This window comes from Anomalospiza imberbis, chromosome 4 (genome assembly GCF_031753505.1).
Source record: "Anomalospiza imberbis isolate Cuckoo-Finch-1a 21T00152 chromosome 4, ASM3175350v1, whole genome shotgun sequence".
Lineage (NCBI taxonomy): Eukaryota > Metazoa > Chordata > Aves > Passeriformes > Viduidae > Anomalospiza > Anomalospiza imberbis.
The window spans coordinates 32,001,936-32,018,089 of NC_089684.1; the positions used below are offsets into that span (position 1 = coordinate 32,001,936).

A 16,154-nucleotide genomic window follows, 5' to 3' on the forward strand; every position below is an offset into this window, starting at 1 on the left:
GTTGGTATATGCCTCAGGACCACTGAAAGGAAAGTTAATGAGCTGCATCGCATTTCTGCTTTAAGCTCTTAAAATGCATCATGAATAAATGTGTCTACAAGTTCATCGAGACTTATATCACTGAATTTTCACATGGCAGCCTCTGCAGAGAATTGACTATGGAAAAAACAATGGGTATAGTTATTTTTAACAGTTTGTAAACGTCATGAAATTAATTGTTTCCTAATGTGAAAAAAACCCTCCACAAACAAAAAAAGACTAAGGTGTCTCTGGATTTATATCAGAAACCAGTTTGTCTCTCTCAATGAGCAAAGCCCCATAATGGTAGAATATTCTGTATGAAAAGCAGCAACACATTTTTAGTGTTCCTGTACTGACCAAGGTGAATTTTGCAGTAATATCTCACACATTTGCTTTTAAAACGTGGCAGAAAAAGAATGAACACCTGATCCTGCACAGCTTGGCACACACGGGGGAAAAGCAGTTGCCTGGCATGCCATTGATGTTAAAGACATATTTGTCACAAGCCTTGCAACCTGTACTTCTTTACTGTAGAAAGCAAACTCTGGAAAATAATAGCCATAACTCCTGATTCCAGTCAGCTGGGAATTTTACAAGGAAACCACTTTCCAATGGAAATAAGGCATGTTTGTCAAAACAGAGATGGGCTGGGAAGCAGAGAGGTTAAACCCTTGCAAGAAACCACCCCCCTCTTCCCTCTGAGATTTTCTTTTAAAAGCCTCATCTACAGGATATGTATTTTTCCTACTGTTGGGAAAAGCATCTTTACTAAACTACCCCAAATTTCTCAATGTTTCACGCCAGTATGTGTAAGTTACAATATGCATTAAAAATAATTATTGTGAAGTTCTGCTCTATTTCAGATAAAAATATAACATTACTTTATACATCAAAGTTATGTACACACTATAATTTAGTAAAATAACTCAGCATATGATTTATTTATTTCTGGAAAATGACAGCTCTGTGCACCCTGAGTTCATTATTTACACATGCATTCACAGCCACCAATCATCCCATTTCCAGTGGATTTCTAACAAAACATAACCATTTGTAGTAGCAGAACACTGACCATGTCTTTTCAGCGGTACAAATATTAAAATTATTTCACGCACCACGGTGAAACACTAAGCTATGATTCTTCTATGAAATAATGTATTAAAAGCTGTGACGGTTTCAGTGGGTTTAGAAGGCTTTGTTAAAGTAGCTGTTATAAGCAAGCAGTGCTCACAGAAAAACAGCACAGACTTAATAATTTAGAATTTTTTTGCGTTGCACATTGAATACCTATTTTCAGCTTTATGTGTTTTGAATATATGCAGCACTCAAAATGCCTAACTTCTTTTTCTGATACCATGTCTGTATGTTTTTTTACCCTACAGGATACCGTGGTGATTTTTAAGTGGTTGTAGGTCCCTGTTTTGTGTGCTTGCCAAGAATTTTTTTTTTGTGCTTGAGTATTTTTTTCCTGATATAATCCCTTGGACTTACTATTTTTAAATTTTTCTCAAGCTATATATATATTTTTTAATAGGACGGACAGGAATACCAGCATAATTCTGCAAACTGGTTCATAAGAGAAAAATCTCCTCACACCAAACTTTTTTTTTTTTATTGTAGATGTTTCTATGGAATCGCTTCATTTATAATTCAGTACACATTTAAATGCACTGTGTGAATGTGTTTCTCACAGCTTTATTATATTTCTCTCTTTACACTCAGCATTATTCCTTTCTGAAGTTGCTTAAATTAAGCAGTTATTGGGAAAAACAGCAACTAAACCCACCTGTTGATCACACGTTTTTATTTGTTATAAAGCCAGCCTGAAAAGACTGCCACCGTGCCAAGCGCTGCACTGATGTTTTGTGGATATCAGTATTTGCACATTAGCAGAGACTTGCCCAGCATAACCCTTCCTCATTGCTAAAGAATCCCAGCAGATAGCCGTATGCTTGGACTGCACTGAGAAATTGTTTCAGGATGCAGCTGGGAAGGAGGAGGTTAGAGGCAGCAGACGCGCGGAAGAAAACTGGAAGAACAAGAACATGCCTTGTGTGAGCATTCCACAGGGTGTCAGTTCACGCTCTACCCAAAATATCCCTCGAAAGGCACAGTTGCAAAGGTTAAGATTCTCATATGATTGAAATAATTCCCATTTATGTGTTACTTGCTGACAAAACTGTTGACTTGTTTTCTACCATGTATTCCAAGATTTTAGAATTTGCCTCTGTCAAAACCTTGAAGTGAAACATTCTGAAGATATTTACTGTTCAGCTTGTAAGAAACAGTTCTGTTTGAATTGATTACTTTGATTTGTTCTCTCTTTCCTTTTCACTTCCTATTTTCTCATCTGTGGAGTTCAACCATTATGAATTTTGGAGCTAGTATGAGGGCTTAAAAAATCAAGATATGGATAGTTTGGTGCCTCAGATGTAGCAGGATATGGTAAAGCCAATTATTATTGACTGCTATGAACTAGGGATTGTAATTAAAACTACAAGGAGATCATTATAGTACCATTACATTAGTATTTAATTATTTCTGTCTTTGGAAATTTCTCTCAACACTTTCTCTTCAGGCATTGTAGGTTTCTAGATGCGACTTTTCAATTTGCTCGTTTGATCACTGATCTGGTGCTGACATGAGGAGAGTAAGATTTCTAGCAGAACCCTCTCCATGGCAGGGAGATTGGAACTCGATGATCTTTAAGGTCCCTTTTAACCCAAACCACTTTATGATTCTATGGTAACAGGCAAAGAATACATAATCCTTCAATTTTTCATTTTATTGAGACAAATATTTCTTAAGGACATGATGCAGACAACACTCGTTTTCCATTCCTGTTCTTCTGCACTGTGTTATGCTGCTGGTTCCTGTCACAACAGTAAGGGGCTAAAGAAAGCACTGAACCTCTTTTTATTTTTGTAGCATTTCTCCTCATACCTCCAGTGCATGAGAGTGTCTGGCAGTATTGATAGCCTCTCGCTTCACTAGCTCTTCTTTGTAGGGACATTAAAATTGATTTTGTGCTTCTTGGCATATGAAGATTCAAAAGTGTGTTACATGCCCTATTGCCCAAAAATGTGCAGCCACAGAGCAAAGGTTCCAGTGATGGTGACTTTTATGGCACCAGGAGGCCTGAGCTGAGGGACAGACTTATTTATAGTGCTACTGAAGAATTAGCCTGCCTTTGAACCTGCTGCACAGATACCCTTATTGAAAAATCTACTTTCCTGACAGCGGGGAAGGCAGGGGTAGAAAGCGGAGGCAAAGTTTCAAGACACACCTGGTGATACAGGGGGAAAGGCGTTGTCCCTTACAGCAATGCCTTGCCACGGGGGCTGCTGGAGACATATTTACAGCTCTGAGGTAATAAAGGTGTAACTTAATGCTGGGAATGGAATTGCTAAGAGAAAGCATGCAAGGAGAAATTCAGAAATAATGCATTGCCAGAAGCTGAGAGAAGAATTCTTAGCATGAAGCAGCCAAATGACTGCCACAGCTTCCCAGTGCCCAATTAAATCAGCTTCTTTTGCTAATGAATGTCCCATTGGGCAGTCTAAGTGTTAAGAGTAAGCATGACTTTAGGCAAAAAAAGGCTATCTGAAAATAAAGGTCTAAGATAACATCTTAGAAGACCAAGAAGATTATACATTAGAGAAAATCTGCCATGATTGCCTCAAAGAAAAAATATTCTCATCCTGAGCTCCATGACAAAAGGACCAGTTCGTTTGCAGCTAATCTGTCCGTGAATTTAAAATATGTTGGCTTAATTTATAGGGATGGAGAAAATGTCCGGTCACCTGGGGACTGAAGCAACCAGTGTGCTGTCATGGGTTCCTGATGACTCCACTGCTGGCTCTTAGAGGGAAATAAAGACCTGGAGAGAGAGCCTGACCACATTGAAGTCAATGGCATGGATCTTGTTAACACTGTAAAATTCAAGTTTGGCTGTCTGTTAGATTTATGGATTGGTCTTTATCTGGTGTGATACTATGTTTGTTCAGTTGGATCATTGCAATAATGTGCTTTTCCCACTTCAGATTTCCACCTTTAGACAGTAGGAAAGCCAACACTTGGCTCATTTCCAAGTTAATGGAAACCTTCTTCATGAGCAAAAGATAATTTGGATTAAGGTCTTTAATGAGCACAGTTAGCTTGAAGTTAATAGGAAAAGGAAGAGAAGGGAAGGGAAGGGAAGGGAAGGGAAGGGAAGGGAAGAGAAGGGAAGGGAAGGGAAGGGAAGGGAAGGGAAGGGAAGGGAAGGGAAGGGAAGGGAAGGGAAGGGAAGGGAAGGGAAGGGAAGGGAAGGGAAGGGAAGGGAAGGGAAGGGAAGGGAAGGGAAGGGAAGGGAAGGGAAGGGAAGGGAAGGGAAGGGAAGGGAAGGGAAGGGAAGGGAAGGGAAGGGAAGAGAAATGTCTTTCAGTCACTCTAAGTTCCTGCTCTTGCTACCACATGCATTTCTGATCTTTTTCTCATTAAAAACTTAAGTAGAAGGGGAAAAGAAACAGAGAACAGCAGTGATTTAAAAAAAAAAAAAAAGGGATAGATCCTGTAAAAAATAACTCAGTAGAATAAGACCTAAAGAAAAATCCAGTAGAGATCTGTGGAGTTAATTGTGGCAATAAAGAAAGTGAATTAGGAACAATTGGTCATTGTTCCGCATGTGATAAGATTAGGGTTGGCCAGATAAGATTATCATCCAGCAAATTCTAAACAAACAAGAGGAAGAATTTTGCCATGCTGGAGTGTCAGCACTGGTCATAGAATGCTGCTGATGCTCAAGTTTTCATTGTGCTCAAGAAGTGATTTGACAAATTCAGGGAAGACCTATAGGTGCAGGGATATAGTACATGGCTTAGGATGGGCAGAGATACCTGGAACAGTGGAAATACCACATAACTATCATATGTTCTCTCTTTTCTGCTGCTCTTTGTTTCACTTACATTCCTTGTCAGCTAGTGTTGGAAACATGGGACTTTTAGTCCAGTACAGCCAAGATGCAAAAGTATTGAAACAATATTAAATTTCTTTCTCAGCCTCAGTCAGTCCAGACAACTTTCCTTGGACACAGTCAGGATATAATCAACAGCAGTCAGGCTTCTGGGGAGGAGGAGGAGGTGGTGGTAGGAATGGCTATTACAAATCAGTCCCTTGAGGATCTGTTTCTAACATATGCGCCCAAGCGCACAGATTTGGAGGTCTAGTTAGATTTTCAGTTAAATAGATATGTTACCAAAGATATTTATTTCTGACCTTGCCTATAGCTAGAGAAACAACATTTTACACAGATTCAGCTTAAATATTCAGTGGTTGCACCATCTGAGCAACAGACCTGGCTAAACACAGAAACGACAGAAGGATTTTTTGTTATAAGTGAGGAGGCTTAATGCAGATGAAGTGGCCATATGGAGTGAAAAAACATAGTCATTAAGAAGATGGAAAGATACTATTAGTACAAGGATTCCCAAAGTTTGTTTATGGAAAGCTGGCACAACAAGCAGGGTGTCAAGCAACAGGACCCAAAATAATTAACCTGTAACAGAAACCCCAAAACTTTTGGTACTCCCTTTCTTACCACTCTTGAAAGCAGGAGGATGAGCCACAGTTTCATGTTGCCTTTCAGAGAAGTGAGGGGCAAATTTAGTGAGTGACACACTCAACTCTTCAGATTCTTGGAGTCCTCAAACACTCAGGAAACATTTTTAAAGTGTGTTGCTGACTTTGCAGCTGGAACAACCTCAAACAACACCTGAATTCATTGAGGATGGCTGTGGCCTTGTGTTTTACCCAAAGGTGTCTCAGACTGCCCTTTGGGAGCTCTGCAACAGAAGAGGTGTATGGCAAAAGGCATCAAGACGAGTCTTGGTGTGAGAACATAATGTCCAGAAGTCAAAAAATGGCTGAAACTCTAGTTGGGTAATATAAAACCAATTATCCCTCAAAAAAACCTCCTGTATATAAAATAATTTGCATGAGCACTTCAGGACTTAATTCACAGTGTAGGGAAGTGACTGGCGAGAGTCCTCCACCTATTGCAGGAGGTGTTGTATATCACTCCTACAGCAGGTATACTCTTATGCAGAAGATATTCCTAGCCTGATAAGAGAGTTTTTTCATGAATCACAGTAATCTTCAGATACACACAGATACAGCACTGAAGGTAGTTAAAATGCTCTGACTGGTAGCTGTCAAAAGTGGTGTTTTGGACCAAAAGAGAGTCAAACTTGAATGGCACCTGAAAACTATTTATATGCACTCCAATAACTGTGTGGACAAACACAGTGGTAAATTCACAGTGTGGATAACAATCCTCAGGGCTAGAAACTCAGAAACAAATGAACTTTTTGGCATAAGCTCACAAAAGGAAATCACTTTTAATAAAAATCACAAAAAACATTAAGCCTTCTGGTCATTTATTTTCTGTTGTGCTGTGGTACTGATTCTGCAGCCTAGAGGTGATTAGCACAAAATATCACTAAATCTCTACCTGGTACAGAGAAAAACCCTTAAAAATCCTCTTAATTATCTATCTGTGCCAGAAAACACAGTCAAGTTTTTCTATATTTTTAATCAGTGTTGTTACTGTTTGAGTCTCCTCATGTTTATTTTTCGTGATTTAAATACAAAGATTTTGTTGAAATAACACTCTTTGATACAAATAATTTAGAGTGAAGAATGTGTGCCAGCATAGCTATGTTAATTATTTTGTCTGAATGCTTGGCAGATGAAAATGATGATAGAACTGGGACATATCTACACTGGGCAGGAAGGTGTGGTGCAGAAATCCCCAGACAAACACTGAACGATCTAGCTCCAGACCTTGAACCAAAACAGCCATGCTTGCATGGAGCTACTGACAGCAAGCTTCAATGAGCTCAGCACCAGCCCTGGGAAAATGCTGCTAGATCACCAGCTTCCCAGCTGGCCACCATGATGTGCTGTGGTGGTTGCATGATGCTGGGATTCAAGGATTCAAGTCAACCTGAGCCTAACCTGCAGCATAGATCATAAGAAACTGATGAAGACAAACTGAGAAGAAGGTGCTTTTGCCCTAGTGGCAGCTGACTCTGGTTGGACATCAAAAATTGGCTGACTTGTGTGCTTCCTTAATTTTTCCCCCTCATGTTTGATATTTTCAGCCTATGTGATGAAGAAGAACAAAACATGGCTGAGACACTTTAATGCCTACTACACTTCCTTGGTATTCCACAGTAAGAGGCACAGTAAAGCTGGTTGGACTTCATTCCTCTAATCAAATGTCAGAAACGTTGTTAAATGGAAGGTTAGTTAATCATTTCAGATTCCATTTATCTTATCACATGCATTTACATAAAGGTAATTATTTATATGGTACACTAATTTGTTTGTATTCCCTATGGGAAAAATCCTGGTTTATACGAAGGAAACCAGCAGCCACCTAAAAGATGTAAAAATACTCCAGTGCCACCTTGTGCTACAACCACCACCAGTATGAGAAGATGGATGTGAACCAAATTGTTCCTGCCTTCTTGGAGGAGTTAGATTGGCAAGGGACTGGAGAGGGGAAAAAGAAAGAGAATGATAGAGAGAGAGGGTGCATTCACAGTCATCTTCAAGATGTATTCCCTAAAAAGTGGATCTCAGTTTCCTTGTAAGTTCTTTGCTGCAGAGACCACAACTGAGATGTTTTTCCTGTTTTTGATGGAAGGCCTAATTCTCCTAAATTACATTACAAGCTGACCTGTCCAACTGGGGAAGAAACAATGGAGCTTTTTTCCAGGCAATTAGTAGGTAATTAAAAAAAAAAAAAAAAAACACAAAAAAAATCCAAACACAGATGAACTTCCTCCAGCCCATGCTGCAGAAGTATCCTCATCTCCACTGGGCAGGCAGGCCCAGTAAGTGGCTGCCGTGGCAGAGCAAACCTGCTGAGGGTGTGATTGCTCACAAGTGAGATCTCACTCCCATGGAATCACATCATGCTCCCATGGGTGTGGTGAGGAGACTTTTACAGCTTGACAAATATTTGAACTATTGTTCTAAGTAGCTATTTATACAATTCTATAACATTATACAGTTATATAATACAGTCTGTGAGGCACCACTAGTGATTTGGTCACCAATGTTTTGGGTAGGGTGTAAAATGAAGTCATGGACTCTGGTCACACCTTTGAAGGGACGTAGGACCTGTTGAACTTCTGCTGAAGAGCCATGGGTAGGTGCAACCAATATGTCTAGGAAGCATCAAGGAATGTGATTAATCTTATCAATTTAGGCATCTGAAGTTGCTTAGTCATCCATCTGTTTGGCAGGAATTTATCTTCATGATTTCTCCCCCTTCCATAGTCACCATGGGCCCAAGGCTAGATGTCTAAATAAATATCAAATTACATCTGAAGCAGAGCAGCACCCCAACATTCAAACACACAGAGAAACCTAAGTGCCTTTCTCCCACTTGTGTCAAACAGCCAGAGCTTCTTAATAACTGCTCCACCAGCCAAGTCCTAAGGCAATTCATCTCCGGTTTCTGGGCCTCCAGATTCCTCATTTGCAATCCATTCATAATTACCCATGCAAGGCCAGAGTTGATCCCAGCTGGACAACTCTGTGATGGGGCTCTGGAGGCGTCCTTCTGGGATGTGGCAGTGAGCAGCTGCAGTGGTGGTAGGCTGTACCCACTGTCTTTGCCTTTCTTCTTGGCAAGACCACGTGAATCATGTGTTTCAGAGAGGAGCTCAGGTTTGCCAGTGTCTACCTGCAGTGTGGGAGGTGGTGGACAGGGCCCCATGAGCCAATTTATGCCAGGGCTGATACACCTGAGCAGATGTCAGGTGTTTGTGTTTTAGCTGTGTCTTCACAATATGCAGTGGGTATGTAGGAGGCAGGACAGAAGTCAGCTCACACAGCAGAATGGAAAAGCAATTGCTTTTGCTCCTGATTACCTCTTTTCAACAGAGGAGCAAATCCCAATGTGCCTCTGCCACCCAAACTCCTTAGACCAGTCCTGCCACACTGCTGGAAAGCTGGTTCAGGTCCTAGGCATGCATCCTCCTTCCTAATGGCTCTGCTGGGCACGTGACAGCCTGGAGAAAACTCCACCAGCCTGGAGGAGCTCCACCAGCCAGTCACAAAGAGTGGGTGTGAAACTGGCCCTGGAGGAATTGTCAGTTCTGAAGAGTTTCTGGCTCCTGTAAAGAGATGAAAAAAAGTTGGGCGGGAAGGATGGGTCCGAAGTCTTCCTGGCTCTGGCAGCACAGAGCAGGAAAGGCAGGCCATTCCTTCATGCAGGCCCTTACCACGGAAAGTTCTTGATGTGGCTGGACATCCCTGCTGGGAGCAGGATGGCATTAGCAAGAGATGGCCAAAGCCAGAGGGAAAGGGTAGAGCTCCACCATGCCTGCCCAGTCACTGATTTGTCTGGGAAAGGATGTAAATACAGAGATCTGTGATTCTGTGATCTCTCCTCCAAGATCTTTTCCTTGACATGCAGTTGTCAGAAGAGGTGTAAGCACATGTGATTACACAACGAAATAAAATTGGGAACCTCTGTTATGACAAATATCCAGGGCCATTCAGGTAGAAATGCAACTCAGCTGTTCAAGAATGTCTTGAACAGCCTCACAACTTGCTCAAAAATCAAGAAAAGGTACTGGCCCTTGTCCTGCAAGGATGTCTCAGAATACAGCTTATGTTTGGGAAACACAAGTAATTTTAGCATCCACGTGTTCCTGTTTCCAGCCTCTCTCCCCTGGTGCAGAGGCAGGCTATCAGCTAACTGGGGACAGATGTGTACAATCTCAGCAGGCAGAGGTTGGACAAGGCTGTAATGTACTACCCTTAAAGAGGTACTTTGATCTTACTCCTCCCTTTTTTTGTTTGTTTTATAGTGCTTTCCCTCACTTTCATCCACAGCAGACAGCTCTCGAACCACAGAGACCCTCCCTTCACAAATAAGTTTACAAGGAAGGAACCTGTGAAATGAGGCTGCATTTCAGGGAACTTAAACCCATGTAAGAAAATATCTTTGAAAAATTATCTATAACAATTCGTAGGATTCCTGGGAAGCCATTGAGGCATAAAAGTGCTGTGAATAGTATTAAAACAATTCAGCTAATTAAGGAAAACAATGTGGGTTTTTTTTTCCCCAGTCTTTCTAGTTAACTGAAAAACATAATCATAATTTTATGAGTTCAACAGTTTCCACTTTCAGTGGTAGATTCACCATGCACTAAAGACTGAATATAGCCCACTACCTTCTGTATTAATCACAGAAGATATTGATATTCAATACCAATATAATGAAGAAGCTGGTTGTCCTTTAGCAATTTCCATTAAAATGAACCTCTGTCATGGGACCCATAGAAAAATCTCTGATACTGGATATTTATGTATCTTAATATCCCTTTCCTACACCTACATCTACATGTACTTATTTACACCTTTTTGCTAAATAAATAATTTTAACATCAGGACTAAGACATCTTCTTGGATAGCAGCAAGTCTCCAATAGGAGCATTTGCACTCGCCATATTGCTGGAACAGATTCTATATCTTCAGAAATTGTTAAAAAATTAAAAAAAGGAAAATCTAAATAATTAATTAAATAAAAGCCAGATCTTGTGAAAAAGACCTCATCAGCTAGTTAACAGCTCTAGCAGATGCAAAGGCATTGGGCAGTTGCCTATAGCAATTTCATACACATAGAAGTTTGGGAAAATGGAAATGAGACAAAAATGCTAACTTATCGACTTATCAAGACGGGGGAGCGGGAGGCTGACTGTGACTCTGAGTATCACTTCCCTTTCCAGACATCTCAAAATCACGGGTATGTAAAAGATGCAGCTTTGTGACCATGTGCCTTCCTCTAAATATTGATGATGCATCCAGGTGTCTGACACCCGCCCCAATAAACGCCCACCAAGCTGTCAGCATCGGGGCACACGTGCATGCCTCTTACATGACTCGGGGTTTGTTTTTTAGTCATACCTAACTGAGCAGCCACATGGGAGCCGTGGCCCGTGAGTCACTGTCAGACATCAGATATCACATGTGGGAGAATCGCAAAGTATGACAGATACTGTTACCATTATGTAAACTTCCTGTCATCATCACTCTTGGATGTTCATATTCATGAGTTACCCTCTGCATGCCTCGAGCTGAAGCTTTGCTTTCTATGTAGGCACAGGCAAACCCAGTTGTTGCTGACTGTGAGATGGAGCCTCTTTTGTTCTCTTGTTTAGACTCTCGGTTCAGTGTCTTAGCAAACCAGCAACATACCACACACTTTGCTATGTGAACATTCAGTTTCTGGTGCTAGGATTGTCAAAAGTCTCAGTTATTAATTTGCACCTGCTAACAGGGAGACTACATATGCAGACCACATATTCAAACTTAAAATATATTTGACAAATAAATAATTGGAGAGGTTGTTCTAAGTTTCCTGGTATTTTTCTGCCTTTATCATATTGTGTAATTCCCCCCCACCTGAATAAATAGATCTTTAATGCCCCTCGGCACTATTATTTTCTCACATTAATAAGGAGAGCATCTGTGTGTCTTGACTCAGAAGATAATCTGTAACACATACAGCTTGGTAAACAACAACAACAACAACAACAACAAAGTGAGAAACGTGCGTTTATCTGAAAGGCTGTGTTTTATAAGAAGCATATACTCAGAACCTGAAATGATATATTGAGGCAGCTGATGGTTGAACTGTGCCATGTGCTGAAGGCACCCAGGATGGGCAAAAAGATTTCCTGGTGGTCCTGGTTGCCCATCCACCCTTAGCTGGTATATACCCAGCCTCTGGACAGCCATGTATTACACACCAACTTCAACATTCAGAGGAGGTAACTTGGAGTTTTAACCTGGCAGCTGATGGTTTTGCTGTGTTTTAAAAGGTTTTTGTGTTCCTCAAAATTAAAGCGAAAGGTGTTATCTGATGCCTCGAAATGGCACAGAGAATGGCAAAAGCGCCTTTGTTCCCTCAGACTGTCTGAACAATGTGTTAATCCTTACCTTGAGAGATCACCTCTAGAAAACAGAGGATAGTTCCAACCCTTCTGTCAGTGTGAGCCAGTTTTTCTACTGTTGCAGCCAAAAGAAGGTGCCAAGTGACGGCAAAGTAGGTGTAGTTTTGTAATGAATAGGTCTGAGCAAACCTTGGCTTTGTGCATCTCCCCTGGGAGATGGAAAAAGGGAAGAGTTGTTTAAGTGAAGGTGCAGGAAAAAAGCACATGGAAATGAAGTATTATTTTTATTATTGAGCACCTGCTAAACACTGGTGTCCCCACTCGCTCTACCGGAGCTGATGGTGCAGAAGGTGACAGTGTGGTTGCAGCTCTGTGTCAGCAGCTGTTTTGGTGCAGGCAAGGCATAGCTGCCTTGGAAAGCCAAACCGAGCCAGGAAAGCTGAGGTCTGCAAGGCTGAGGAGGGTAAACTCTGCCCAGCAGGGATGGAAGTGGGTTGAGTAGCTGGGAGGGAGGGTAGGTATCACCTTTGCCATCCTTCTGCTCCCAGGAACTCAACAGGAAGCTCACACTCCTCTCATGAAAAATGGAAACCTGTAGTTCTGCCGTGCTCTCAGTTTTATTCAGAAGTTCATTTCCCTAGGGAGGTTGTTGGAAGAGAATGGTCTTTTTTTTACATCTGAATGTTTTGCAACAGAAAAAAAAATCTTTTTGAAACGTTTCAGTCCCATTTAAATATAAGTGAAAAAAGTCTGCTCTTAATTATCCATCCAGGATGATGGCATCTGTTATTTCTTTTTAAATGCTCCATTTACTTTAACTTTATAATGAAGTACAGTAAATCTATTTGCAGTGGTTGTTAACTCTTTGAATTTGTTTCAATTTTTTTATTATAGAGGGTGTTTTTAGACTTTTGCCACACATTGTCCTCTTGAGGATGTGTGATAAAGCTTATATATAATTTTGAGGGAGGTTTAATTTTGATCTGTTATGAAACCTCTCCTGATACTTCATAAAAAAAAAAGAACTTTAGAAATTTTGAAGGAAGTAAACTATGTCATTTCTCTCAACATTTTTTTTTTTGGAATTGCCAACATTTCATACAGATTTGCACTCTCAAATCTTTCTGCTGGAAGCTATTTACATCAGAAAGGAAGAATTGTGAAGCTGGGGGCTGAAAAACAGAATTTACACTTTTTTTCCACAGCATTTCACATATATTTAATGTTCCTTTTTTTTTTTTTTCCTCAGGTCTTCGTAACATGCTGTGTTCCAGATCTCATGCTGGATAGATTAAGTGGCATGTACTCTATTTGACATGTCAAATTTCTGTTACTGCTGCCTGCAATACATGGGAGCAAATGTCACTTGTATTTTTTGAACATATGCAACAAATTTCAACCTAGAAGTCAGCCCATGAAAGTCTGGGATTTTTTTCCTCTCTCTCTTTTTTCTTTTTCTTAAAATGCCAAAAGGCTTTAGAACCAACCTAAAAGTAGCTGACATCAGCTCTGTGGTTCCTCACCCAGAACAGCATAAGGAGGGGACTCTAGTAAAAATGAGAATTTTCCCTCTAGAATGATTCTCCTAGGATCTGTGGCCCTGGAGAGTTAAGAATCCTGGAGGACTAAGTATTTTCTCAGTTTTGTTTGAGGCAGACAGACAAAAATAGAGAACATTGCCTTTTGTCCTAAGAGCGTGCCTTAGGTCTCAGCTCTGCAAACCAAGAGCTGGTGGGAGCAGCAGGACCCTGACACGCAGCCCTTCCTGCAAGTGCCCTGCTCCCTCTGATGTGGGGCTGTGCAGCGAGCGGTGGAGCTGGGGAGAGGGGTTAATCTGCAATGACTCCCCCTCCGAGACAATCCAAGGCTGTGCCAAAGCTTGTGCTGGTGCCAGTTTAGGATGGATGAGCCCTGAGTAAGTATATGCCTTGGACACTCCTCTTGACCTAACTTTTCTTGTTGCCTTCTTGCAAGAGCTTATGCTGTATTTTCATTTAACAGGATTGCTCTAAAAAATATCCTGGAGATGTAATTCCTACTGCAAAATCTCACATTCCATTTAAATTGCTACCAAAATTTATTTCCTTCTCAAAGCCTGTTGTTATATGCAATCTACAATTAGTCAAGGTTATCCTTTCTAATTCCAAATTGGTTTAAATACCTTTCTCATGTGTCTGAAAAAGGATATTACATAAAATATCAGTCTACTGTAAAAGGCAATAGTGTAGCAATACTTGTAACCATGATGTACTAAGAACATTGCAATGATGGTCTCTTAGAAGTTCAAAACATACAAAAGTGAAAAATTATTCTATACAGAAAGAGAACAAACTCCAAATAATATTTAAGTGATTTTTTTTCTTGTGAAAATGTTTAAATTAACAGTAAACAATTGGTTTAAATATGACACCCAACTGACATCTCTCTTGCAAAACATGGCGTTTTTGTAGTACTGTGTAAATTTGCCAAAATAAAGACAGAAAAATCAGTCCACACCAAAGATAATTTTGTATTAGTCAAGACAATACTTATATGCAGTTTCAGAAATTCTTTGGAGGCTATTAATTCACTATGAAAAAGTCTTCTCTCTGGAAAGATGTAATAGACATAGAGATACTTGTGAATATCTTCTTCAAAAATAAATAGAATTTATATTTATTTCAACTGGATGACCACTTCCTCTGAAATTTCCTCCAGGACTGTGGAGCCCTATTCGATGTTCTCCTAGTTTTGCTGCTTAGCTTCCAGATCTGCTGGAGGACAGGGACTTCATTTTTTCCCTTCATTACCAGTTTCCTCCTCCCCAAACTCCTGTTACCCAAAAACTGCAAAGCTGTGGAGGTTATTTATTTAAATATTAGAGCTAATCCTACTTAAAGTGGAATTAACTGCTGTGAATGCCCCTGATTAGCAGTCTGGTGTCTGTGTGAGGACAGGAAAATCTCTGGTAATTAAAAAAAAAACCGAACTCACTTTATTTCCAAAACTCTGTCTCTCTTAGCTGAAAGTAATAGAATTTTTCTTTATCTTTTAACATTTTGAACTATCCTTTAAAGCTTTCTCTGTTTAATCCTCTAGCCCTCTTCCACCCCTCCCTAGACCAAAAAAGGAATCCCTCCCTCCAAAAGAAATGGAAAATAAAGCACTTTCTTTAGCAGATATGAAAATTGTACTGCACATAATTTGAACCACAGTTTTCATCTGAGGAAATCTTGCCTCTCCAGACCCCTTGTGATCTGCCTGCCCGTGCTCCTGCTACCCTTGGCTTTCTGCCCTAAGTTAAAGTACATGTTTAGTATCATTTTAATATTTCATGTGTCTCCCATCTGGTGGGCCATGTTCTGGTGTCACAGGAGATGAACTTAATGATCTGAAGTTAGGTGGCCATTTCTCACTACATAAGGGTATTTTAAGGCCTCCTGATAATATACTGGAAGATTATTCATTAATACCTACCCAGCTCTTTTTTTTTTTTCCAGGATCCTGTAAGATCACTCCACTAAATGCTGCAACCCACATTTGGATTATTTTTCTTAACGATCATTATTCTATATTTATCCATACTAAGGTATATTTTTAGCCCATGTCTTTCATCAGTGAGAGTATCTGTGTCCCTTTGGACCCATTTCATTCTTCCCTGCCATTTGCCATATTTAGCTAACTGGCATTGCCATGTTGCTACTTATCCTTTTGGGGATTATTATGCTACTGCACAGGTTTTGCTGATGAACTATGGCATAAATTTTCTTGACTTATAATTAATACCAAGAATTACATTTTACGAGTGGTTCAGGATGAAATAGGATTTCATCTTCCTACAAGACACATCAAGGATATATGGATTTTAGAAATTAGAGACAGGCATGCATGCACTCCGCATAAAAAATATATTCCCAGGAACCAATTTCCTGGTGGCAAATTATTGGCTGAATATATCAGTACAGATGGCTGTCTAAAATGCAATAATGCTAGGCATGTGTCACCATGATGTGGGAACTCATTCAGAAATGGAATACTGCAGCATTGGAATAAATAGATATGTAGCTGAAATTACAGATTGTGGAATACAGGATGGGTGCAGGCTGCTGCTGCTGCTTGGTGCCGAGGCTCTAAGTTCCCTTCCTAGGAAGCAGAGATCTCCATAGGCATTTTGTCATCTATTTGGTGCAGCTTCAG

The 16,154-nt window shown here is 40.3% G+C and overlaps 1 long non-coding RNA gene across 1 annotated transcript; it reads left to right on the plus strand.

Moving 5' to 3' along the window:
- The first annotated feature begins 6,753 nt into the window (after positions 1-6,753).
- Positions 6,754-10,632, plus strand: LOC137472564 (uncharacterized). The gene is made up of 2 exons (XR_010998270.1): positions 6,754-7,310; positions 7,427-10,632. It is a non-coding gene; the product is annotated as an uncharacterized lncRNA (long non-coding RNA).
- Positions 10,633-16,154: the final 5,522 nt, after the last annotated feature.